We start from the raw sequence: 25,022 nt of genomic DNA, 5'->3' as shown, positions 1-25,022 counted from the left end.
ATGCTTTTTTTTTGGTCTGCGATCTCCAAAAAGTAGTATCGCTTTTTCAAAAATTGACAAAAATTTGCTTTTTCGCTAAAAATGTCAATTTTTTCATCAAAATTTCCCAAAAGCCTGACTTTTCAACTTTAATATGCCAGAGAATATTATTTTTTCTTCAACTATGTATAATTGAACAGAATTTTAAAAATTGCAATATAGTGACGTTTTTTTGCCAAAATTAAGTCCGGATTGTTGCCACAATCTTCAGTGAACTGCTTTTTTACAAAAATATTGACGAAGATTCTCGATTTTTAAAAAAATTACAAAGCTTCGCTTTTGCAGCAGACCTAGAAGTCTTCTCTAAGCCAAAAATTCCCTGTTGCGCTGAAATTTCGCATTTCGCATCAAAACTAGGTCGTTTTCAACTATTTTTATAACACGTGCCTGAACTAGATTTTGGGCAGTTTTCGCAAAATTTTGTTGATCTGTTGTTTTTAATTTGCGTTGTGTTTTGTCAATTTTACAGCTGCATCTTTCGATTCGAATTGAAGCTCGCGATTGAAAACTGCACCACCGATCTTGTTAAACAACGATATCATCGATATGACCATCATGCTACATTTTTGTTGAAATTTTCTACACGCAACAAGTGTTCGCGATGCTGCATCCGCAGAGAGAGACGGCTGTAATTCGATCTTTCGATTCCAAAGCCCAAAATACCGAATTCGCTGGAATTTCAATGTACGTATTTTGCGCTTGTAATGTTCATTTTGATTTGATTTGATTTTTTTGGATCCCCCCCCTCCGTTTAGACCAGCATTGAAACGTTTTGAACAAATTTCCTGCTAAGAATTTTTTTTTTTTTTTTTTTTTTTGTTTTGGGTGTTTATAATTACACGATTATTACACCCGTGGCTAGAAGGGTTTAGATTTGGTTTATTAGGTTGGTGCTTTTAAGTAGGGTTATAAATTTTTGGATTTCAGAAGGGTTATCTGGAATGGTCATTGAATTTGGGTCTATTTGGAGAGATAGTCTTGTTTGCTGTATCCTGCTAAGAATTCTGATTCTCTCTTTGTAGAATTTTGACTTTCGGAAAATTTCTTTAAAGTTTTTTTTTTTTTGCTACTTTTTGAAAATTATTCGAGTATCTATCTTTATTGAAAGTTGCATAAAATGTTAATTCCTTTCGATAGAATTTTGACTTTCGGAAAATTTCTTTAAAGTTTTTTTTTGCTACTTTTTGAAAATTATTCGAGTATCTATCTTTATTGAAAGTTGCATAAAATGTTAATTCCTTTCGATGATAGATAATGTGTAATTCCTACTCGTGATTGTGTGTATATGCATATTTTTCTAAGTGATTAATTTTGTTTTTTCCTACAGATGTTTGATGTAATGCTGCCGGTATCTACTCGTTATTTTACTTCATCGTTGAAATGCGCATTTTTTGGAAGAAAGAAAAGCTGAATATTTTCCACCTCGTATTATCGAATTGGTAAGTGTAATTTGACGATTTTTGGGCTTTTCGAAGAAGTGTCATTTATGACATATGACCTTGGTTTGAAATTTCGTTAGAAGTTTTCATTTGTTAATTTTGGTCGTGATACTGAATTCAATTTAAGTAACCAAGTTACTGAAGTTAATAATACATATTAATTTTTGGTTACTTTTTTAAAATGTTGGCCACTAAAAGTTACTTTTTCCGAGTTTTTTTTTCACAAATTTCCTTCTGTTTTCAAAATTGTATCCAAAATTCTTCGAAAAAAACATTGCTTTCATTTAAATGGCATCACTGCTTTTTCAGCGTAACGAATTTTATTTTTTCAGTTTTGATGATTTTTCTTTTGAAATGTACTTAGGGGTTTTCTAATTTCGATAGGTATTATTATTATTTTTGAATTTCTCGGTGGTTTTTAGTGGATTTTCTCCTGCTTTGATTGATTTTTACGTCTTGAATTTTAGTGGTGATTTTTTTCTAAAATAATTTTTTTCGCCCGAATTTTTGCAAAATTTCATCACCTTAAATTCTCGTGATTTTTTCATAAAAATTCTCCCTTGAGCTTGTGTGATTTTATTGCTCAAATAGTCGGGATTTCTCCTTATTTGTGTTCGATGTTTTTTTTTTTTTTTTTTTTTAATTATTTCCTTGCCGATTTTGTAAGTTTTCTTTTGAATTTTTATTTCGGAAGTTCTTTTTTTTTCCAAATTTTCGATAATTTTCTTGGAATTTTCATCATTTCCATACCAGTTTTATTCTTTTGAATTCTTATAGATTTTATTTTTCGACGACTTCCCCCGAATTTTCGTGTTGTCTTTTGTGTCTAAATTTTTGTAAATTTTATCGTTGAATTTCATGAGTTTTTTTTTTGAATTCTTGCGATATTTCTTCTTGAATCTTAGTGCTTTTTTCGATAACTTTTTTGGTGGAGTTTTTCTACTTGTAATCGAATTTTTATTCTACAATCCTCGTGATCTTTTTCAACTTCATAAATTTTGACAAAACTCTGTATTTTAATTCATTTTGAATTTCGCTCTTGAGTTTTATTCTTAGAGACTTATGATTTTGATTTATTAAAAGAGGATCACAAAGAGGGTTTTCAACATTATTTTTCAACAATTTTTTTTTTCTATCCAGATCTTGATCTTTGCTCTGTTTCATGTTCTGGTCATTTCTCTCAATTTTAATAATTTTGTCGCCTTTTTTCCATATTTTTTTTTGAATCGTGTCAATTTTTGACAGTTTTGATGGAGGATTTTTTTTCTTTTTGAAGCAAGGTACTTACATTTTTTTGTATTCAAATTTTTAAAATTATTTTCACAAATCACTTTTTTCCAAATTTGGATTGCAGTCTCCCCCCCCCCTCCCCCGCTGTCCGTTCTTGTTTATTTCAATATGTTTTCCATTCTATGATAATTCTTCTTATTTATGGATTTTTTTTTACAAATTATTGTTTATTATTTCTCAACACTCGAATATTTTTTTTTCATCAAATCCTGGCTCATGTCAACATTTTTGCTATTTTACAATTTTATTTTTTGAAATGATTTTGAACGTAAGATTAAATTTTGTTCCTCCCTGTTTCAATAGACTTTCCCCTCTTCTTTCAATTTTGCAATTTTTTCAGTAGTCTAACATATTTTTCCATCAGGTTTCCGGAATCCAATATTTTTTTCAAGCTTTCTTTTTGCATTTTGATCTACGAGTATAGCTTACTTTCGAAATGTTGATAATGATCTGTTTTGAGCTTTTGCTAGTTTTTTTTTTTTTTTTTTTTCAAAAATGGTTTCTATTCGAATCTTGAAAAAACTGCTGTCGAAATTTTCGTTACAATGTTTTGTATGCATTGAAGTTTTTTGGTTGCCACTTTTTTTTCTACATTAAAATTTTTTAAATTATTTTTCCGGCTTTTTTGGTTATTAACGTTACTTTTTTTGAGAAAAATTTGAGTACAATCCCTGTTAATGATTTAATAGAAAAATTACTGAAGTTATCTTGTTAGCTCAAGATCAGTGTTGTTTGAACGGTGGAAAATGTGTATTGAATACGGCGAACTGGTTAGGCAATTTAATTTACATCACTTATTTTTTTAATAGCTAAATCTTGTTAGCTCAAAATCGGTGTTATTGGAACGATGGAAAATGCGTATTTACGGTGAACTGATTAGGCAACTTGATTTACATCACTTATTTTTAAAATAAAAATTTACGGCGAATTGATTAGGCATTTTATTTTGCATTCTTTTTAGTTTTTACACACTTTACAGGGATTGTACTCGGTTACTTTCTAATTAAGCTACTTAGTTACTAAAGTTACTAATAGTAACTTTTGGTCACTTTTTAAAAATTTTCGTTACTAAAAGTTACAAATTTCCTTCTTTTTTTCGAAATATATAACCAAATTCTTGAAGAAAGAATTTCTCGTTAGTTTTTAGTGAATTTTTCCTGTTTTGATTGATTTTTGCATTTTGAATTGTAGTAATTTTTTTCCGAAATAATTTTTCCAAAATTTTGTTTGGAATTTTGATGTTTTTTTCGTCTGAACTTTTGCTAAATTTTATCACCTCGAGTTCTTGTGATTTTTTCATTAAAATTTTCACTTGAGCATGTATGTTTTTATTGCTCAAATCCCCGATTTGGTGGTTTTTTTTTTTGTGAATTTTTGTAGTATTTCTCAATTTTGACGGAGATTATTTTTTTGCATCATTTTGTGAATTCTTTTTTTTTTTTAGTTTCTCGATGATTTTTCTGGAATTCTCTTTTTTTTTCTTCAAATTTTTGCGAAGTTTCTCCAGTTTTGATGTACTTTTCAACTGAATTTTCACGATTTTAGTTTTGATTTGAATTATGGTCATTTTTTTGCCTTAATTCTGACTGAATTTTTTAAAATTTCGACAGTTTTTGTTCGAGTCTCGTGCTTTAAAAAAACTAGTAATTTTTTGGCTTAGGGTACGTTTTTCAAGATTCGATGAGTTTGTTTTTTTCATTTTCACTTTTTTAGGTGGATTTTTTTTTCTGAGTCTTGGTATGTTTCATTCGTTGATCCGTCTCTCTTCTCCCCTTCCCTCCCAGTTATGGGGAAGATCTTCGGGACTTGTTCTCTCTTTGAACAATTTTTTTTTTCAAGTTGAAATTATTTTTTTCTCTCGAATCGTCTTGAGTTTTGCTTGAAAGTTGCCGATGATTTTTCTTCAAAATTTTTTCGATTTTTTCCTGAACTGAATTGTCGAGAGTTTTACATTTTCATCCCTTCCACGATTTTATTGTTTTGAATTTTATCGATTCACTTTTCTGCCTAACTTTTTGTTCTTGATTTCGACAAAACCCTTTCTTTTTTATTTTGGAATTTTAGCCATTTTTATGAAATTTTCGTCAAATTTTGCGCCAAATTTTAGTAATTTTTTCTGCTTAAATTTTTGTGGAATTTTCCTTTTTACAGTTACGAGTACATTTTTACATAATTTCAACTTGATTTCGCCGAACTGGTGTTTTTATTTTATGATTTTTATTATGCATGCCATTATTTGATTACTGCATTTTCATTAGTTTTCATCTTGTTTTTTGAATGATGATTGACATTATTCATAAACGTTTACTAACTTTTAGGTGAATTTTTTGTGATGTTGAATTTCTGTAAATTTTAGTATAATTTTTTATGAATTGTTGAAGCATTTTGGGTAATTTTTCGATCATAGGTGAATGTTGCGCGGTGTCTTTTTGCCTTCGTTTTGTGAGGATTGGTGGAGGAAACGACCATTTGCCATTTATACATATTTTCAAGTAATTTTCGTTCACTTTTCGATAAATGACTAATTCGTGTGTTTTTTTTTCTTCAGCATGTTTCAGGTATTCGTAACTCTTCATGATCGCCGGATCATTACATGCACAACATCGCAGTGATGTTCAGAGCTGAATAAACGAAGTATGTACATCGTGACTTGAGCAGCGCCGCTTGTAGTTTCTCCTTCAGTCATCGCAGCAGCCTCTCATCAGCTACAACGTACCTACCTATGTTTTTCATCGTCATCGCCTTCGTACCGTTTGCTGAACTGAATTTTTTTTGAAGGTCGCTGCGCCAAGTCGTCATCGAGCAGTGAGAGGAATTTCTTACCAGAGACGAGAACAGTTGAGTTGCGACTAAAACTCACTCGACGATTTTTGCTGCTTTGGTTATGGTTACTCGAATCAATAAATTAATGAACGAATTTCGACTACTACCCCCCCCCCCCCCTCCTCGTCAATTTCTCTGTGGAAACTAGGAGACATTTCCTGCTATTGGTTCAAACGCTCTGCTTTCCAAATTTGAGCTTTGAAAAATATCTTTCGTCACTTTTTATGAAAATGAAATCATTGTACCCTGATGTAACGTCTTTGTCGTGAACAAATTTTCGATCCACATTTCCGCTAAAATAGGATTTTCGCCGTTTCCTTCGTCCGTTTGTTGTATTCGATTTTCAACATTCCGTTGAAATTGTATTCGTAATTCGAATTATTCTGTCCCGTGAATTAGTGCGTCTAATCCCCCCCTCCCTCCTAATCCGGCCCAATATGAATTGTTCCCCCCCTCTTCGCACTTGAATTGCTTGTCTTGCGTTACTGAAATATCACTAATGATAATTATGTTGACTATACTTTCACCCTCCACCCCTCCCCACAGAATTTTTTGCTTAGTTTGTAACTTAGGGTTTTTGTATTCTTGAAATTTTAACATCCTTGAAAGTAACGTAATTTTGTAATGTGAATGATTTCGCGATGATTAGTTACATGCGAGAAGAGTGGATTGATTTCGTAATGTTTAATCCGGTTTGAAAATATTAAAAGAATGGATATTTCAATCATTCCATACCTCTGGTACCCCCCCCCCCCCCTCCTCCCACCTACCAAGTTAATTTTTATGTAAGTTGTTGGAACTGTTCCCTATGTTTTTTACTTTTTTTCTTAGAAAATGAGTTTGTATTTTTGTCTTTTGTTGTGTATATTATTGATGTACGTACTTTGTTGTGTAATTTTATTGTTGATGTACTAATTTGGTGTTCAATATTGTCATGTCATAAGTCATAACATATTCCATTGTTGTTTTGATAAGTGTATCATTGTATTGTAATATTTTCCATAAATAGTGGTAAAATGTTCATCTTTAGGTTCTCGTGTGCTTAGCTATCTTTATTATTGTAATAGGTATTATTTTTAGTGTAAGTATTTGAATTTGTTTTCATATTTTTGTACATGTATTACTTATTACTCTTGTTACTTTCATCTTTGTACTGATCGATCATGGGGTTTCACTGTTGAGCGGCGAACAGAGTTTTTTTGCCCAGATTGATCAATAGTATAGTATAGAATAAGTCTTCCATTTTTTTTTTCGCCGCATCGCCATCGCGATTTTTACTTTGTTTTGTGTGATTTTAATTCGTCGCATGTGTTGAAACTTTATTTGCATATCTCACTAATGATAGGTGTAGGTAGGTACATAAATCAGCGAGGAATCAAGGTTAGCATAATGCGCCTAGGAACGTTCGACTCATTTTTGTACTCTTGATCGTATTGCAGCTGAAACAGAAGGCCAACTACCAAAATGCGCGAACCATATTAGATTATTTTGACCAAACTAGAGAATTTTGGCTTAGCTGTGGTAAATGTACTGATGAAATTCGGTAATTTTTGTTTGTTATAATTATGATACGAACCATGTTCAGTTCAAAAGAAACTGGTAATTTTGGCATTCAACCTGTGATTTTGGACGGTAAAGTTGGCGTTTCTGGCTAAAATGAATTGTTGAAATTGAACTCGCTGTCTTCGATTCTGTAGATAATCGTTCTTGCCGAAAAAATGACGAAGTAAATTTAAAAAGATGGGCTTGAAATTTTCCATTGTGTCGAAGAAGTTGTCTACTGACAAGGCGCAAAAAATTATACAAAATACGGCATTTTTAAAGGGGTTTTTGAAACACGTTTTAGGTAATTTTTTGTATTAGGTTTATTTTGAAACTGTAAGTTGGCATCTTTGCGTAGAATGGACCGTTAAACTGAACTCAGCAATCTTGATTTAGCGTACACTCGTATTTGAGCGCGTAAACAAGGCGTAGAAATGTAGATGAACGCGGAATTTTTCCAGTTGTCGAAGAAGTTGCCTATTCGCAAGGCGCAGAAAATACACGAAACTCGGCGTTTTTTAGGATTTAAGAAATACCAACGTCGATTTCAGTTGTTTTAAAGTCGGTGATTGTGAATTGAGCCAAGATTTCATGGTTGGAAGGTAAGTTGGCATCATTACGTAGATTAAACTGTTGAATTGAACTCAGCGGCCTTTGTTTAATTGAAAATCACTCTCCAGCTGTATAAATAGGCCTTTTAAACGGAAAAAAGCGTCGAATTTTACGCGTGTCGAAGAAGTTGCCTACTCACAAGGCATAAAAATTACACCAAACGCGGCGCTTTTCAAGTTATTTAATTCGACTCGTTAACGGGCACACAGCGCTACCTATCGGAGAAAAAAATAAACTTTGTTCTGCTGTTTTTAAAAATCGAGGTTGAAAAATTTGTGAAACGAGAGCTAGATATGCGCGTGGCGCTATCTCTCGGAATATTACGGAACTACGATGGGAAAAGTGATCTGTAGACGCTCCAATTCGACGTAGTTCCGTAATATTCCGAGAGATAGCGCCACGCGCATATCTAGCTCTCGTTTCACAAATTTTTCAACCTCGATTTTTAAAAACAGCAGAACAAAGTTTATTTTTTTCTCCGATAGATGGCGCTGTGTGTCCGTTGAATTAAATAGCAAAAACCAATGTTTCCATACAGCATAATGAGCAAACCTTCAGATTGGCCGTGTTATTCGAGTTGCCTACGGATTATTTTTGCAGGGGTATTTATTATGAGTGAAAAATTGCCGTGTTTCGACTTCGATCATTTATTTAAGTTGCCTATCGAGTATTTCGAAGGAGTTTTCGACTTTATAAATAAAAATCTTGTATTTTGTTACTTACCGTACAGTTTAAAGATGATTATTTTGATATTTGCAGCCATATTCGAATGCCAGGTGTCGAAATATATGCTTTTGAACTTCCCGAAATCGAATTTGACATTATTTTGACGTTCAAGTCGATAGGGGCTTCGATGAGGGGTGAGTGGGAAAATTTTAAAATGAGCTTACTCGTCGTGTGAGGTATCGAAATATATGTTTACGAACTCGCTGATCATAATTTTGGTGATATTTCAGCACTAAACCCAAAAGGGGCTTGAGAGGGATAGGTCCAAAATTCAAAAATGGGCCTAAATATCATGTTGCGCATCAAAGTATTATGTTTTTGAGACCCCTCAAGACGAATTTGATATTATTTGGGCGGAAATCCCACAAAAAGGGCTTTTGAGGGGGGGGGGGAGGGAGGTTCAAAACTCATAAGCAAGCTCAAATATTATGCAGCGTATCAAAATGCATGTTTTCGAAAATCCTATGCACGAATTTGATAATATTTCGACGTTAGCTCCGAAATGAGTTTCTAATGAAAGAGAGGGGGGGGGGGGGGTGTCCAAAACTCAAAAATGGTTCAAAATATCAGGTTGTACGTCAAAATATATGTTATCGGGGATCCTAAGTACGAATTTAATTTAATTTCGGAGGAAACCCTAATAGGGGCTTTTGAGGAGGAGATTCAAAATTGGCCTGAATATCACGAGACACATCGAAATAGATGTTTTTGACGCTTCTGAACACACGAATTTGATACAATTTCGGCGAAACCCCCAAAATGGGCTTTTGAAGGGGGGAGGGGGGTACAAAATTCAAAAATTACCCCAAATTTCAAGTGGCACAGCAAAATGTATGGTTTTTTAAACTCCCGAGTACGAATCTGATATAATTTTAGCAAGAGCTCCAAAAGGGAATTTTGAAGGGGACGTCCAAAACTCAAGGATTGACCCAAATTTCAAGTGGCATATCAAAATATATCTTTCCGAGGCTCCCGAAAACGAATTTGATATAATTTCGGAGTAAACTTTGAAAGAAGCTACTAGAGAGGAGATTCAAATTCCAAAATTTCCCAGAATATCACGTACGACGTATCATGTTTTTGATGCGCCTGAACACGAATTTTTCATCGTTTTTTCGGCGTGAATCCCAAAATGGGCTTCAGAGAGGGAGGTTTAAACATCAAAAAAGAGACGCCTGAGTACGAATTTGAAATTATTTTGACAAAACCCCCAAAAATGGGCTTCTGAGAGGGAGTTTCGGTGAAAAATAGCCATTGTTCGTCTATTCTACAAATTCGTCAAGTTTCGAAACACAAAATGAAATAAAATAAAACAACACAACACAAAACGAAAATCGTTTCAATTTTTCAACGGCAAAGAAATCAATACAAACTTAATTCTACAACACGTTGACCAATCTGGAATAAAAAACACTGCCGGCCGCTCGACAGTGAAAAACCGTGATTGGTCATTACAAAAATACACGAGTTTAATAATAACAAGTAATATGATACAATTTTCAAAAAAAAAACACAAACAAACAAACAGAAATGATACAATATAAACATGATATACGTACATTAAAACTAAAGGGGCAAGGGGGGGGGGTCCTAATTTCAATTTCTCGACAAATTTCATCGTGAAACAGCGTCAATGCTCTACAATTTCGCTCGTCACTTGTCTCATTTCTCAAATTTGACGCAAATAAACTAATCTTAATCAATAAGTAATAAAATAACCACTCACCTGAATCAACTGGTATATAAACTAACTCATAATACGTAACACAGTAACGACTCACCTGTACCTGACTCTTAACTCAGTACCAAAATCGAACCCCAGTCATCTCCCATCCGACCAATGATGACTAAAACACATTCCTGCAGAAAGTTCGATGCTAATCGTTTTAATACACCAATTTTTGATTATTTCTCCACCAATACGATGACGGAAAGACACTACACGTTTAACTAGATTCTAACAAAGCATAAAAATCCAGATCGACACTCGCTCTTCTCGCACTCTCAACAGTCCAGACAATCGAACCCTTTGTCGGGCCCAACTCTCCGGAACAGTATCTCAAATTCCCTACACTCACCACGGGCAGTGCTGTTGAATGCTTCATGAGTTTCACGGGCATTCGACCAAAGCGCCAACACTGCGGGATAGGCTGAACTTGATCCTCAAGGCAAGGTACATAGCTGACCCCGCAGACAGGTCAGTTATAACTTCGTACGAGTGTAAAATTTACAACACGCTGACCTCGGCGTAGGAATAAAAGTTACACTCGTACGAAGTGATATCAGACCGCCTGAAAGGCGCCAGCCTACATCCTCTTTGATAAGCCCGATCCTGTAAAAACCCCGGTCGGCACGTGTACCGCCGGGAAGCAGTAAGCAAGTAGACGGCGCACGGATTTCTACCCTAACCTCGCCTAGGACGGCTACAAGGGCAGTCCGAGCTCTGTCGACTCGGAGGGCCGTACGCACCAACCTCTGGCCCGTACCAATATTGAGGCGCCGAGCAAGCCCCCTATGTACCAAAATGTACCGTTCTTGCGGACTTGTCTCGAATCTTACCCCATATGCCTATTTTGAAGCCTTCGCCAACTTCACGCACACTTCATCACGCACCTCCTACACGGCGCAGCAGATGCCAGCTTCCAGACACGAAAGACTTTGCACAATGTTCAGCCCGACATCGGCTTACGGTTGCGACTAATTTAGCATGCTAACCAAACTGCTCCGTTTTCACGGCCTGCTATCGCCTGGGACAGACCCTACAGCTTCGACACACGCACTTTCACGCACCACAAATCGCCGACGACGCCTCGGATAACTCGTATACGACTCGTTCGCTCCAAAAATCACACGCCAGTGTGTTTTTGAAGGAAAAAGTCGTACACGAGATACCAAAGAACGCCACCGACGATGAAAAGACCTTTCGACTTGCGATTCGAACAATGTTAGACATCCAGTTAAACGTGTAACATCTACCATCCCTCTTTACCCTTCGTTTAATGCGACCCTACCATGCCGTCATGGAGTCCCGGATGCCGGGGGCGGTCGCAGTAGGCATCGCAAAACCCTCCGGGTCTCTTCCGATGTTGTGAGGTCTCCAGGTTGACCAGATACCAACATCGGCGCTCAACTTATACCTACAATGAATTTTGAAAATAGTCAAACCATTCAACATTTTCCCAATTTTGAATCCAAAATCATCAAATGCCTATCCAATTTTCAAAAAAATAAAAAAAATAAAAAATCAAAATATAACTGGTTTGATCAAAGTCAAAAAACTAAAGCCACAAATAATAATTGTTCGAAACGAATATCGTTGTGTACCTATCCTAAAATAGCATCCCTATTCACCCATATAATCTTAATGAAGAGAGAAGCCTTCAAAAAAAATCTAACTACTCCACTCAGAAAAAAATAGACAAAAGCATCACCTAATTCATCAAACTTTCACAGGAATGCCCTCAGCATCATTCCCTACATCAATTTCCTCAAAAATATCATCATTTTTCGAGCCAAGATAATGAATAGGAGGGGGGGGACCAAATCAAAGAAAATCATCGTTTTCGAATCAGAAAAAAAGTTCCGGTACTGCGATGAGTGTTGTCGCGAGTCAGCCTTGCGCCATAAACTACCTAAATAAAGCGTAAAAATATCTACTCGTATCGTACGTCGAGCTCTAAGAAATTCCAATACATCGACAATATTCTTCCATCGATTGAAAAAACAAACGTTGAATATCTGCGCAAATCGATGTAAACAAATCAGCGAACGTTCGTGCAAGTTCTCAATAATATGAAACTACGTATTCCATTTTCAGGGAATAACCATACAGCTTTTCCAATCGAATCATTTCAATCATCAAATATCAGGTATAGTTGAGCGCACAATCATATTCACAAATTCGTACGCGTAAGTATGAGCATTGAGCATATAACCATTCAAAAAATTCGCACAGCATGAAAATTGCGTGTAAGAATATCATTCTCCGAGCTATAGTTTGTCTACATGCACTTCTCAAAAAATTATTCATCGCTGTTATGCGTCTATTGTACGTGTACCAAGTGCTGCGATGCACGGAGAGGGGGGAGCGACAAGTTCCATTTACAAACATTGCATTATTATCATCAAAAAAGTGCTTCTTGAAGCTCGGTTAAAAAATGCTGGTTCTGCTGAATAAAATCGCCACTAGTATTGTTCTGTCGAAAGCTGATCGCGTAAAATTGAAACTGGAGGGGCGGGAGGGAGGCGAGAGATATTGAGATCACAAAAATTACATACGTAATAAGACGTTACACGTTCGAAGCCGGAGAATAGGTACTCGTATTCTGGAGCTGACTATGAGTTGATGATTGTATCACACGTTTCGGTAGGGTCTGCAGCTGAATTCCATTCTTAGATCTGCAGGGCCTGTCTTCGCCTCCTAAAACAAAAAAATCAACGCAAGTTTATTAAAATTACGAACAACTAAAACCATTTCTTAATGAACGATATTAAATATAAATTAAGAAATCGGTGTTTAAAAGTATATCTAAATAGGTCGCATCGTCAGTCTATACACATCAATAAAATGATACGAGTACAACCTTCCCTCTAGAAAGCGTATTCCAAGGTACTCGTAAAATCGATTAAACGCCCCTGTCTTCGGATTTTTTAAATCTTGATGCAACATTGTTGGGTATGGTGAAGCCAAAAAATCCTCCCCCCCCCTCCCTCAAGTTTAATCAATCCAAATGAAAATACCGTTGAAGTCAGGCATTGTACTCGAATTTTTCTCAAAAGAAGTAACTTTAGTAACCAAACAGTTGGAAATAGTACCTAACCAGGAAAATTATCAAAATTCAAATAAAAACCATTCATCAACACTTCGAAAGGACATAAATTGGGTGAAGATGCAAAAAGGAAGCATGAAAAAAATAATGGATTCTGGAAACAGCCGAACTAGTGAAAAAATTTGCAAAATTGAAAGGTGGGAGGGGGGTCCACCGAAATAGGGAGTAGGGTCCTTATTTTTGAAGTTGGAACTTTTTTCGCTCCCACCCCCTAAAGTGGTGCCTTTTGGTGAGAAAATAATTTCCTATTTTTTATTTTTTCCATTTTCAAAAAATTCGGGTTCCGGTGGGCCCCTTAATTTTCAAAAATTTAAAAAAAAAACCAATTTAAAGAAAAATTTTTAAAATTTCAAAATTTTGAGTTCCATCGTCTCTAAAAGGCACCTTTTGAGTAAAAGAGCCTTTCATGACGATTTTAGCCTCCTCCCATGAAAACCAAGCTGACCCCACCAGAATAACTGAAATTTGTATTTTAGCTTTTTTGGTGGGGTCAGCTTGGTTTTCATGGGAGGAGGCTAAAATCGTCATGAGAGTCTATTTTACTCAAAAGGTACCTTTTAGAGACGATAGAACTCAAAATTTTGAAATTTTAAAAATGTTTCTTTGAATTGGTTTTTTTCAAATTTTTGAAAATTGAGGGGCCCACCGCAACTTGAATTTTTTGCAAATGGAAAAAATAAGAAATAGGGAATTATTTTCTCACCAAAGGGCACCACTTTGTGGGGTTGGAAGGAGGAAAGACCAATAACAACTAATTTTAGGACATCTCACATAATATACGAATTTCAGCTATTCTGGGGGGGGGGGGGTTCAGCTTGGTTTTCATGGGAGGGGGCTAAAATCGTCATGAGAGGCTTTTTTACTCAAAAAGGACCTTCTAGAGATGATGGAACTCGAAATTTTGAAATTTTAAAATTTTTTCTTTGAATTAGGTTTTTTCAAATTTTTGAAAATTGAGGGGCCCACCGCAGCCCGAATTTTTCGAAAATGGAAATGAAACCTCACGATAATATTGCGGATGAAACTTCACAAAAATTTAAGCACAATAAAAAACACGAAAATTCGGGGAAAATCGTCGAAAAATTGGGAAATAGAATCTACGAGAATTTTTTTAAAAGAATAAAACGTGAAAAAAATCAAGAAAGCCCCAAAAAAGTTCAAAATAGAAACATAGAGTCTTGAAATCCAAAAAAAAACTCTCAAAAACTCAAAAAAAACTGTAAAAAGGAAAATTTCACAAAAATCGCTAAAATTCAAAAAAAAAAGGTTTTGTCGAAATCAAGAACAAAAAGTTAGGCAGAAAAGTGAATCGATAAAATTCAAAACCATAAAATCGTAGAAGGGATGAAAATGTAAAACTCTCGACAATTCAGTTCAGGAAAAAATCGACAAAATTTTGAAGAAAAATCATCGACAACTTTCAAGCAAAACTCAAGACGATTCGAGAGAAAAAAATAATTTCAACTTGAAAAAAAAAATTGTTCAAAGAGAGAACAAGTCCCGAAGATCTTCCCCATAACTGGGAGTGAAGGGGAGAAGAGAGAGGGATCGATGAATGAAACATACCAAGACTCAGAAAAAAAATCCACCTAAAAAAGTGAAAATGAAAAAAACAAACTCATCGAATCTTGAAAAACGTACCCTAAGCCAAAAAATTACTAGTTTTTTTAAAGCACGAGACTCGAAAAAAAAACTGTCGAAATTTTAAAAAATTCAGTCAGAATTAAGACAAAAAAATGACCATAATTCAAATCAAAACTAAAATCGTGAAAATTCAGTTGAAAAGTACATCAAAACTGGAGAAACTTCGCCAAAATTTGAAAAGAAAAAAAAGGGAATTCCAGAAAAATCATCGAGAAACTAAAAAAAAAAAAAAAGAATTCACAAAATGATGCAAAAAAATAATCTCCGTCGAAATTGAGAAAAAACTACAAAAATTCACAAAAAAAACACCACCAAATCGGGGATTTGAGCAATAAAAACATACAAGCTCAAGTGAAAATTTTAATGAAAAAATCACAAGAACTCGAGGTGATAAAATTTAGCAAAAGTTCAAACGAAAAAAAACATCAAAATTCCAAACAAAATTTTGGAAAAATTATTTCGGAAAAAAATTACTACAATTCAAAATGCAAAAATCAATCAAAACAGGAAAAATTTACTAAAAACTAACGAGAAATTCTTTCTTCAAGAATTTGGTTATATATTTCGAAAAAAGAAGAAAATTTGTAACTTTTAGTAACGAAAATTTTTGGAAAGTGACCAAAAGTTACTTTTAGTAACTTTAGTAACTAAGTAGCTTACTTAGAAAGTAACCGAGTACAATCCCTGTGAAGTGTGTAAAAACTGAAAAGAATGCAAAATAAAATACCTAATTAATTCGCCGTAATTTTTATTTTAAAAAATAAGTGATCAACATTTCGAAAGTAAGCTATACACGTAGATGAAAATGGAAAAAAAAGCTTGAAAAAAATATTGGATTCCGGAAACATGATCGAAAAATATGTTAAACTACTGAAAAAATTGCAAAATTGAAAGAAGAGGGCAAAGTCTATCGAAACAGGGAGGAACAAAATTCAATCTTACATTCAAAACCATTTCAAAAAATAAAATTGTAAAATAGCAGAAATGTTGACATGAGCCAAGATTTGATGATACAAAAAAATATACCTTGCTTCAAAAAGAAAAAAAATCCTCCATCAAAACTGTCAAAAATTGACAAAATTCAAAAAAAAAATGAAAAAAAGACGACAAAATTATTGAAATTGAGAGAAATGACCAGAACACGAAGCAGGGCAAAGATCAAGATCTGGATAAAAAAAAATAGTCGAAAAATAATGTTGAAAATCCTCTTTTAATAAATCAAAATCATAAGTCTCTAAGAGTAAAACTCAAGAGCGAAATTCAAAATGAATTAAAATACAGAGTTTTGTCAAAATTTATAAAGTTGAAAAAGATCACGAGGATTACAGAATAAAAATTCGATTACAAGTAGAAAAACTCCACCGAAAAAGTTATCGAAAAAAGCACTAAAATTCAAGAAGAAATATCGCAAGAATTGAAAAAAAAAACTCATGAAATTTAAAGATAAAATTCACAAAAATTCAGACACAAAAGACAACACGAGAATTCGGGGAAAATCGTCGAAAAATAAAATCTATAAGAATTCAAAAGAATAAAACTGGTATGGAAATTATGAAAATTCCAAGAAAATTATCGAAAATTTGGAAAAAAAAGAACTTCCGAAAATTCAAAAGAAAACTTATAAAATCGGCCAGGAAATAATTCAAAAAAAAAAAAAAAACATCGAACACAAATAAGGAGAAATCCCGACTATTTCAGCAATAAAATCACACAAGCTCAAGGGAGAATTTTTATAAAAAAAATCACGAGAATTTAAGGTGATGAAATTTTGCAAAAATTCAGGTGAAAAAAAAATATTTTAGAAAAAAATCACCACTAAAATTCAAGACGTAAAAATCAATCAAAGCAGGAGAAAATCCACTAAAAACAACCGAGAAATTCAAAAATAATAATACCTATCGAAATTAGAAAACCCCTAAGTACATTTCAAAAAAAAATCATCAAAACTGAAAAAATAAAATTCGTAACGCTGAAAAAGCAGTGATGCCATTTAAATGAAAGCAATGTTTTTTTCGAAGAATTTTGGATAAAATTTTGAAAACAGAAGGAAATTCGTGAAAAAAAAACTCGGAAAAAGTAACTTTTAGTGGCCAACATTTTAAAAAAGTAACCAAAAATTAATATGTATTATTAACTTCAGTAACTTGGTTACTTAAATTGAATTCAGTATCACGACCAAAATTAACAAATGAAAACTTCTAACGAAATTTCAAACCAAGGTCATATGTCATAATTCATAAATGACACTTCTTCGAAAAGCCCAAAAATCGTCAAATTACACTTACCAATTCGATAATATGAGGTGGAAAATATTCAGCTTTCCTTTCTTCCAAAAAATGCGCATTTCAACGATGAGGTAAAATAACGAGTAGATACCGGCATTACATCAAACATCTGTACGAAAAAACAAAATTAATCACTTAGAAAAATATGCACATACACACAATCACGAGTAGGAATTACACATTATTTATCATCGAAAGGAATTAACATTTTATGCAACTTTCAATAAAGATAGATACTCGAATAATTTTCAAAAAGTAGCAAAAAAAAAACTTTAAAGAAATTTTCCGAAAGTCAAAATTCTACAAGGAGAGAATCAGAATTCTTAGCAGGAAATTTGTTCAAAACGTTTCAATGCTGGTCTAAACGGAGGGGGGGGGGGAGATCCAAAAAATCAAATCAAATCAAAATGAACATTACAAGCGCAAAATACGTACATTGAAATTCTTGCGAATTCGGTATTTTGGGCTTTGGAATCGAAAGATCGAATTACAGCCGTCTCTCTCTGCGGATGCAGCATCGCGAACACTTGTTGCGTGTAGAAAATTTCAACAAAAATGTAGCATGATGGTCATATCGATGATATCGTTGTTTAACAAGATCCGTGGTGCAGTTTTCAATCGCGAGCTTCAATTCGAATCGAAAGATGCAGCTGTAAAATTGACAAAACACAACGCAAATTAAAAACAACAGATCAACAAAATTTTGCGAAAACTGCCCAAAATCTAGTTTAGGCACGTGTGATAAAAATATGTAGTTGAAAACGACCTAGTTTTGATGCGAAATGCGAAATTTCAGCGCAACAGGGAATTTTTGGCTTAGAGAAGACTTCTAGGTCTGCTGCAAAAGCGAAGCTTCGTAATTTTTTTAAAAATCGAGAATCCTCGTCAATATTTTTGTAAAAAAGCAGTTCACTGAAGATTGTGGCAACAATCCGGACTTAATTTTGGCAAAAAAACGTCACTATATTGCAATTTTTAAAATTCTGCTCAATTATAGTTGAAGAAAAAATAATATTCTCTGGCATATTAAAGTTGAAAAGTCAGACTTTTGGGAAATTTTGATGAAAAAATTGACATTTTTAGCGAAAAAGCAAATTTTTGTCAATTTTTGAAAAAGCGATACTACTTTTTGGAGATCGCAGACCAAAAAAAAGCATTTCTCGGAAATTTCCAACAAAGAGGCGAGCTTCGTGAAGAAAAAGTGAACCCTATTTTGCCAACAACCAAAAGTTTTTGAAAATGTTTGGCGAAAGCGAGACTTTTGACTCGATATTTTTGCAAATTACTCACTTTTCGGTAGGTACATAACTATTATCAACTTTTTTCCGTCTCAAAACTCATAAAAAATTCAATCTTTGAAAATTCGTAAAAAAAAAAAAGTAACTTTAGCAACCTAAACGTTGAAAAAAAAATAGCTTTTCATCACCAAATTACAGCAAAATCTAGCGATAATGGCCAAAGAATCGTTAAAAATCAAGAAAACATCAACAAAATATCATCGAAATACCGGTCACGATTACATTTCGTGAAAAATAACACAATACATATGCGCAAGAATCATCACGATAAAAATACTCAAAAACTAAGCTAAATAAACTTACATCATCGATGAAAATCAGATCTTCAGGTGAGATTTTCAGACGTCGTCATAATCGAAACAGGATACAGTAGTCTCAGTATTTATAGATCTCCATCTTGGCAAAGTCCGTCATACTTTACCCCTTCACGCATCATCATGAACAAGAATAGTACCCCACCCAAAGGACTGTGAATGGGTTGAGGGAAGAGGATTTCTCAAGGAACCCGCGCCAGTATCGATACCGGGTACGTCCAGGAGAACCTGCGCTACGTCTTCCCTCGAGCGTAGCGATCTTTACGCGCGGTCCAAAAACCTAAAGTGCAGCTTTTTGCATTACCGCCAACCCGATTAATGGCATTGCGAAGCGGTAAAGTTGGCTTATCCAGACTGTTGCTGCTGAGGGAGTGGGATCTCATGGGACACGCGGAGGCTACGCCATAACGTCCAAGACATGAGCCGGTTGCGCAACTCCTCCACTCGAAAGTTGCGATCTTTTCGCGAATATCAAGAGAATGTGCAGAAAAAAAAGTGTAATTTTGCATTACCAGTACTCCACAGGCCCGCCGGCGACAATTCCCTTGGGCCACCGAGACGATCTGGTAAAGTTGGACATAAGTTATGCACAGGGTCAACTTTAATGAAAAAAAAATAAATAAAAAAATGGAAAAAATGAAATTTACATAGAAAACTCGCACGCCATACTTGCCTTATACATATTGAAACCAACCCGTAAAAATTGTTTACACCTTTTATAGAGACACGGGAGAAGAATGTAAGAAAATATGAAGCCAAAAATAATGATTGAATTGAAAAAAATAAATAAATAAAAAATAAAAAAGCGAGACAAAATTCAGAAATTTTCGACAGAAAAACCACGTATAAATTTCAACCCCAACTAACACAGACTATATAGCAGACTTTCTCTCCAACCGTACCCAAGCTGACCGGATTGGAGAATGGCCAGGTGGAATACCTTTGGTGATCTTGCCACGGCTCGGATACGCAACAAAATCAGCATCCACCAGCACGGAAGCACAATTCGTGTCAGGAAGTCCATCTGAGTAAGTCGCCACGTTGACCAATCATCCGGCTCATATCCGTCATCCACAATCATGCGGAGGCACTTCAATTAGTGACCATCACCGACGGACAATGACGACCGCTAATTCGCCTATAACTGCCAAGACAATACCCGATCCAATCCAATCCTAGCAGAAATTCCAAAAATCGCGTCCAATTCATCTTCGGAGGGAGGGGAAATATCTCGCGTACGCTAAACAACAGAAGATGAGAAAGATTATTACAAAAAAATCATAAATATGTATAACTAACTTAACTTATATGTACACTAATACAAAGTAAAAATTTCCCCAAAATAAACATTTTCCCGTGTTCTGCCATATAGCTTCTCCAATCACTCCCCATTCTTAACCGACCAAATAATATGACAGACAACTTATTACAAGTCCAAAAAACAACGCAACACGTTGGTTCGTGAAAAACAAAACACAAGCAGTCAATCATTCACTAAAAAATCTGTTCAAACTCCACAAAAGTTGACACAAAATACAGAAAACTGACTAAACATCGACGAACTAGGATAAATTTGCAAAATACACGCAGGTACAAAGAATATCATCGAAAAACAGAGTACATTAATACTAAGTCTAAAAAACAAAACAACACGTTAGTTCGTGAAAAACAAAACACGAGCAGTCGATAATAGGTAGGTACGAAAAATCAACAGAAATTGATCAATTATTAGTTATTACTCCTCGAAATTACAAAACATTCGTAAACATTGTTTAAAGCAAGCGATTTTCACACAAACTTGCTCTAAAATAATTCATAAAAACATCCTGAAAACTGTTTTAAACGAATCCGAGTTAAAAATAACATCGTAAAAATCAGTAAAATATCGCAAAAAAGTCCAAATAACCACCAAAATTGATATAAAATACGAAAAATCGATCTAACATCGCCGAAATGAACGAGCACAAAAACGTACAAAAAATCATCGATCAAACCAATGAAACTTCAATACAACTAAAAAAGTCACAAGTTCAGAAAAAACACAACAACAACAACGATAAAACAATACAAAACAATAACAATCGAAATTCAAACACCAACAGAAAACTAAGACAGGGGTACATCAGATCAGAAAAATATTACAACTGAGCTCTCCAATTAAAACATCTATCCGAGGATATGGCGATATGCATAGTATACCGTACGAAAAATTACAGGTACACTTCTAAATTTCAGCCCGAAGAACATCAAACTCATAATATGAACATCTCCTTTCACATATTTCGATCAATTTTCGTCGCAAATACGAGTAGAATTTCTTGACCGGATAAGGCTCGATCACCTAACCTATGTAGAGTACATAAACGCGTAGAACTCGAAAAAATCAAACTTACCAATTTAAAAATTCAACGTCGAATATCCTTCCATTTCGTAGCAAGTAGTCCAACATACTTATGTGTACATCTGTCGAAAAAAAAACAATTCAATGAATTTATAGAATTAAAAAAATACCTAATACATAAACTCGAGTGAGCATTACATACTCGTACATACACTTTTCATCAATAATGTACCTATACATACAGTAACAATCATACACATGAGAAATTTGAAAAAGTCGAACTTACCAATTCGGAAATCCGCGATGTCGAATATCCATATCCATTTATTCGCGTTTTCTTTCTTTCACAAAAATGCTCAAAGTTGGAGGAATGCACCAGGTAGCCCAACGTTCATCTGTTGGAAGAAACAATATCAATTTACTAAAATATTCACGTAAACACTTGAAGCAAATAAGTAATACCAAAATACCTCCAAAAAAACCAACCCTACTTATCACATTTTATAGAATCAACATTTTTAAACAAAGATGAGATTATTTCCAATAAAAATGCACCTACTTACAAAATTTCTCGATGATTTGGACACATAACGAACAATCAATTATTAAAATCAACACAAATAGGCACATAAAAGTATAAATATGTAACACAGTAGGCATATGTATTTAAAGCTGAATTAAAACCACGACCTACGTGTAAGTAAATAAAAGAACACAATTGAACAGGCATACCTTGAATAAGAAATGAACAGTCGTCAGTCATCAAATTCTTCTCATTTCGGTTTCAAGAGTGGTATTCGTTCACAATAAAATCGTACTCAAGATACTCCAGATTTTCCTCTCTTGGCTCTTTGGGAAACACATTCTCACAGGGAAGTCCAATATCAAACACCGGATGTACGACCTGAAACATTCGTTGAAAATGATACAAAATTAACGATTTATAGAAACACTGAATGAACAATTTTCAACATAAAAAAAATCGTATTTAGGATACTCGATTCAAATCGCAAACAAAAGTGGCTAAAGTAATGGTACCTACGTAATTCATTAAAAACAAATTCACTACCTATATGTACGTAGACCTAATTGTAAGTGAAAAAACCATCGCAATCTCGAAAAATTAAGAGTAACTTGAAAAAGAAGGAAAATTTAGCTAAACAGATAGAGAAACTAAGGCACTAAAGCTATAGTGCCTTAGAGAAACCGGTGATCATAAGACACGACGTCTGACGTCGCAAGCTCTATTGTTCGTCTCAAAAGGAAAGAGAACATCGTCGTCGCCGCCGCTGCCGCCGATTGCGAAACGACACTCTGCCGGCGAACACGAAATAACGAGAATTAAACCGAAAATTGAAAATAATAAAATGTTTCTCTCGCTTTTACCAATTTACGATCTTATTTCTTGAAATCAAGGTAGGTAGGTGACTAGGTACAGACGCGAACAGACGATCGCCGGAAATCACAAACACGATAATTATTCACCTTACCTAATACCTACTTATATTGTACTTACAAAATACGAATTGAAAATTGCATTCGCATCACGAATCACGATTCTAATAATATTTTACTAAATCACGCCATAAAATATAAGCCGGAAGCCTGAATTTGATTTGAATAAACGTCGAACGATTTTTTCAAAGCAAGCAACACGTACGAACTATTACAATATACACATACCATTAAATCAGACGCCAACACTGCCATCATAATCCATTTCATAATAATTTCGTACAAATAACGATCTAAAATTACGAAAAACAATGCACAAAAAACCACGCGACAAAGTATTATCAATTTTCAAAGTACAACACCCTTCGCCAGTCACCAAGGTCGAAAATGCCGAACATGAACATGAATCATACCTCGCCTCGCTTACTTCACTACTACTAACACACCACATCATCAAGCGACCACACCTTCATAAAAGCTTGCCTCTGATTGGTTGATTTTTTTCTGCGAAGTGAAACACGCTGTTGTTTGTTTATCTTTTTTTTTGGGCACATTCGAAATGCAAAGAAATACCGAGAAATACCAAAGTTTGGTTTCGTAGACTACAGGGTGCCCAGAAATATCGCGAACCCCTAAAAAAGTTTGCTGCTAAATGTTTCGGAATCGGAATAAACATTATTTTATTACAATTCATATTTTTGTCTGTCGAACATTTGAACATCTCACAAAGGTACTTACCATGAATTGAATTAAATAAATACTTGAATACAATGAATAGGTAGCGGTTTAGAACGGACGTAATAGTCGTAATACGAATAGTTACCTAATTAATATGATGACAATTTCTAAGACAACACAACAGTAATTTCAACACCGTAAGTAAATCGTTCGTATCCAGTAGCAGATATCACATCAGTGTTTTAAAATCATTATCAATATCATCATAATTTCTAAACAATCTTCTTTCAAAACGAACGGACGTTCCCTACTTCCATATTTTGTAGTTATTAAAGTTATTCAAGGTTTCCCATACTCGTGAATGAGTCTTCTAGCGGATTCAAAATCTACTCGAGCACGCAGTTTTTGATCTTTTCGGCACGTTTTCGGCTTTCTCACATTTCTGATTCCATTAAATGACCAACTCATCGAATAAATTTTACTTACACTCCTTCGTATTTCATTCGTTCAAGAGAAAACCACCAGACTTTCAGTACCTAAGTACAATGTACATAGGCTACATTAAGTATACCTACAGTTGATCAAGTGTTATGAACGGTGAATGTGAGTAACACGTTGCACTTACATTGATATTCATCAAAACAGATTACTGAGCAGTAATTGGAGTTGAGAATCAATCTACGAATAAATTTAATACGTACCGGAATGATTACTAGTAACTGCTAATTGCGTTTGAGTTTTGATAGTAGAAAAAATACCTACACGATGCCGACAAACGAATCACATCGAGTTGAATATGATTCAGGATGAAGATCGTAGATGATTACCGATTATGAACCAAACAAATGATTTCAACGACGTACAGATTATTTTGCGAATCACTCCGGAAAATTAAAATACATTGAAAACGTACAGGAACAGTCTCATCCGTCGGTCAAATAATGGTTTTCTCGTAAAAATATGTACTGTGCAGATAGGTAGTGATAGATACATAACGCAGATAATTACATCTCGAAGAACTCATGACGAAGGTATAACAATCGAATTCGAATACGAATAATACGATGCGTTGATACTTACTTATACGAACTGCATTGAATGATATTGAATAAAATTACTTCAAAAACTTACTCATGATTAATCGGGGTTCATCAAACTAAACAGTAATAATACGCCGTAGTCTTGATGCCATTTGGACGCCGATACACTCGAACAAATATACTGCCAAAATAGTCACTCAAATTGTAAAAAATTCACTAACATTCAACGTGAAACCAATTTTCAAAATGAAACAACAGCTCGAAAGAAAATGAAATTTGAAAATGTCAATGAGATTGAGAAATGAGATGATCAGATGAATCATCATCCGAACCGGTCACTCAACTCATATCAACGTCATCACATGACCACGCCGAGTTAAAAGCTCATCTCTGATTGGTTGTCTCGTTTTGTTTACTTTTTTTTGTGATTTTTTTTCACGAGAGTTCGTTCCTACTTCATACGTTCACATGGATCAATAAATCAATAATCAATCAGATCAGATCAATCATCAAAATCCCTATCTTGGTCACCCGGTAAAGTTGGTGGAAAAAGGTTTCAAGAAGTCGTTTTCGGAGTTTACCGAGTTTTTAACCGAAGAGGAGAATTCACAAAAAGGTAAAAGCAATTCAGTACATTGTATTTTTATGAAAAATGCTTCATTCGTGT

General features: G+C 34.4%; 1 long non-coding RNA gene across 4 annotated transcripts; it reads right to left on the bottom strand.

The window, feature by feature from the left end:
- Positions 1–9,796: 9,796 nt before the first annotated feature.
- On the bottom strand, positions 9,797–24,707 carry LOC135838035 (uncharacterized). Of its 4 annotated transcripts, none has more exons than XR_010557298.1 (8): positions 24,447–24,707; positions 21,915–22,086; positions 21,469–21,577; positions 21,235–21,304; positions 18,831–20,081; positions 17,665–17,879; positions 17,230–17,338; positions 9,797–12,891 (listed from the first exon to the last, which is right to left on the bottom strand). It is a non-coding gene; the product is annotated as an uncharacterized LOC135838035 (long non-coding RNA). The 4 variants fall into 4 exon arrangements; XR_010557297.1 differs by lacking the exon at positions 24,447–24,707 and adding an exon at positions 22,866–23,077; XR_010557300.1 differs by lacking the exon at positions 24,447–24,707 and adding an exon at positions 22,699–22,838.
- Positions 24,708–25,022: the final 315 nt, after the last annotated feature.

The sequence above is a fragment of the Planococcus citri genome, chromosome 2 (genome assembly GCF_950023065.1).
Source record: "Planococcus citri chromosome 2, ihPlaCitr1.1, whole genome shotgun sequence".
NCBI lineage: Eukaryota > Metazoa > Arthropoda > Insecta > Hemiptera > Pseudococcidae > Planococcus > Planococcus citri.
Note: the sequence above shows the minus strand (reverse complement) of the source record. Positions and strands in the feature narration are given on the sequence as shown.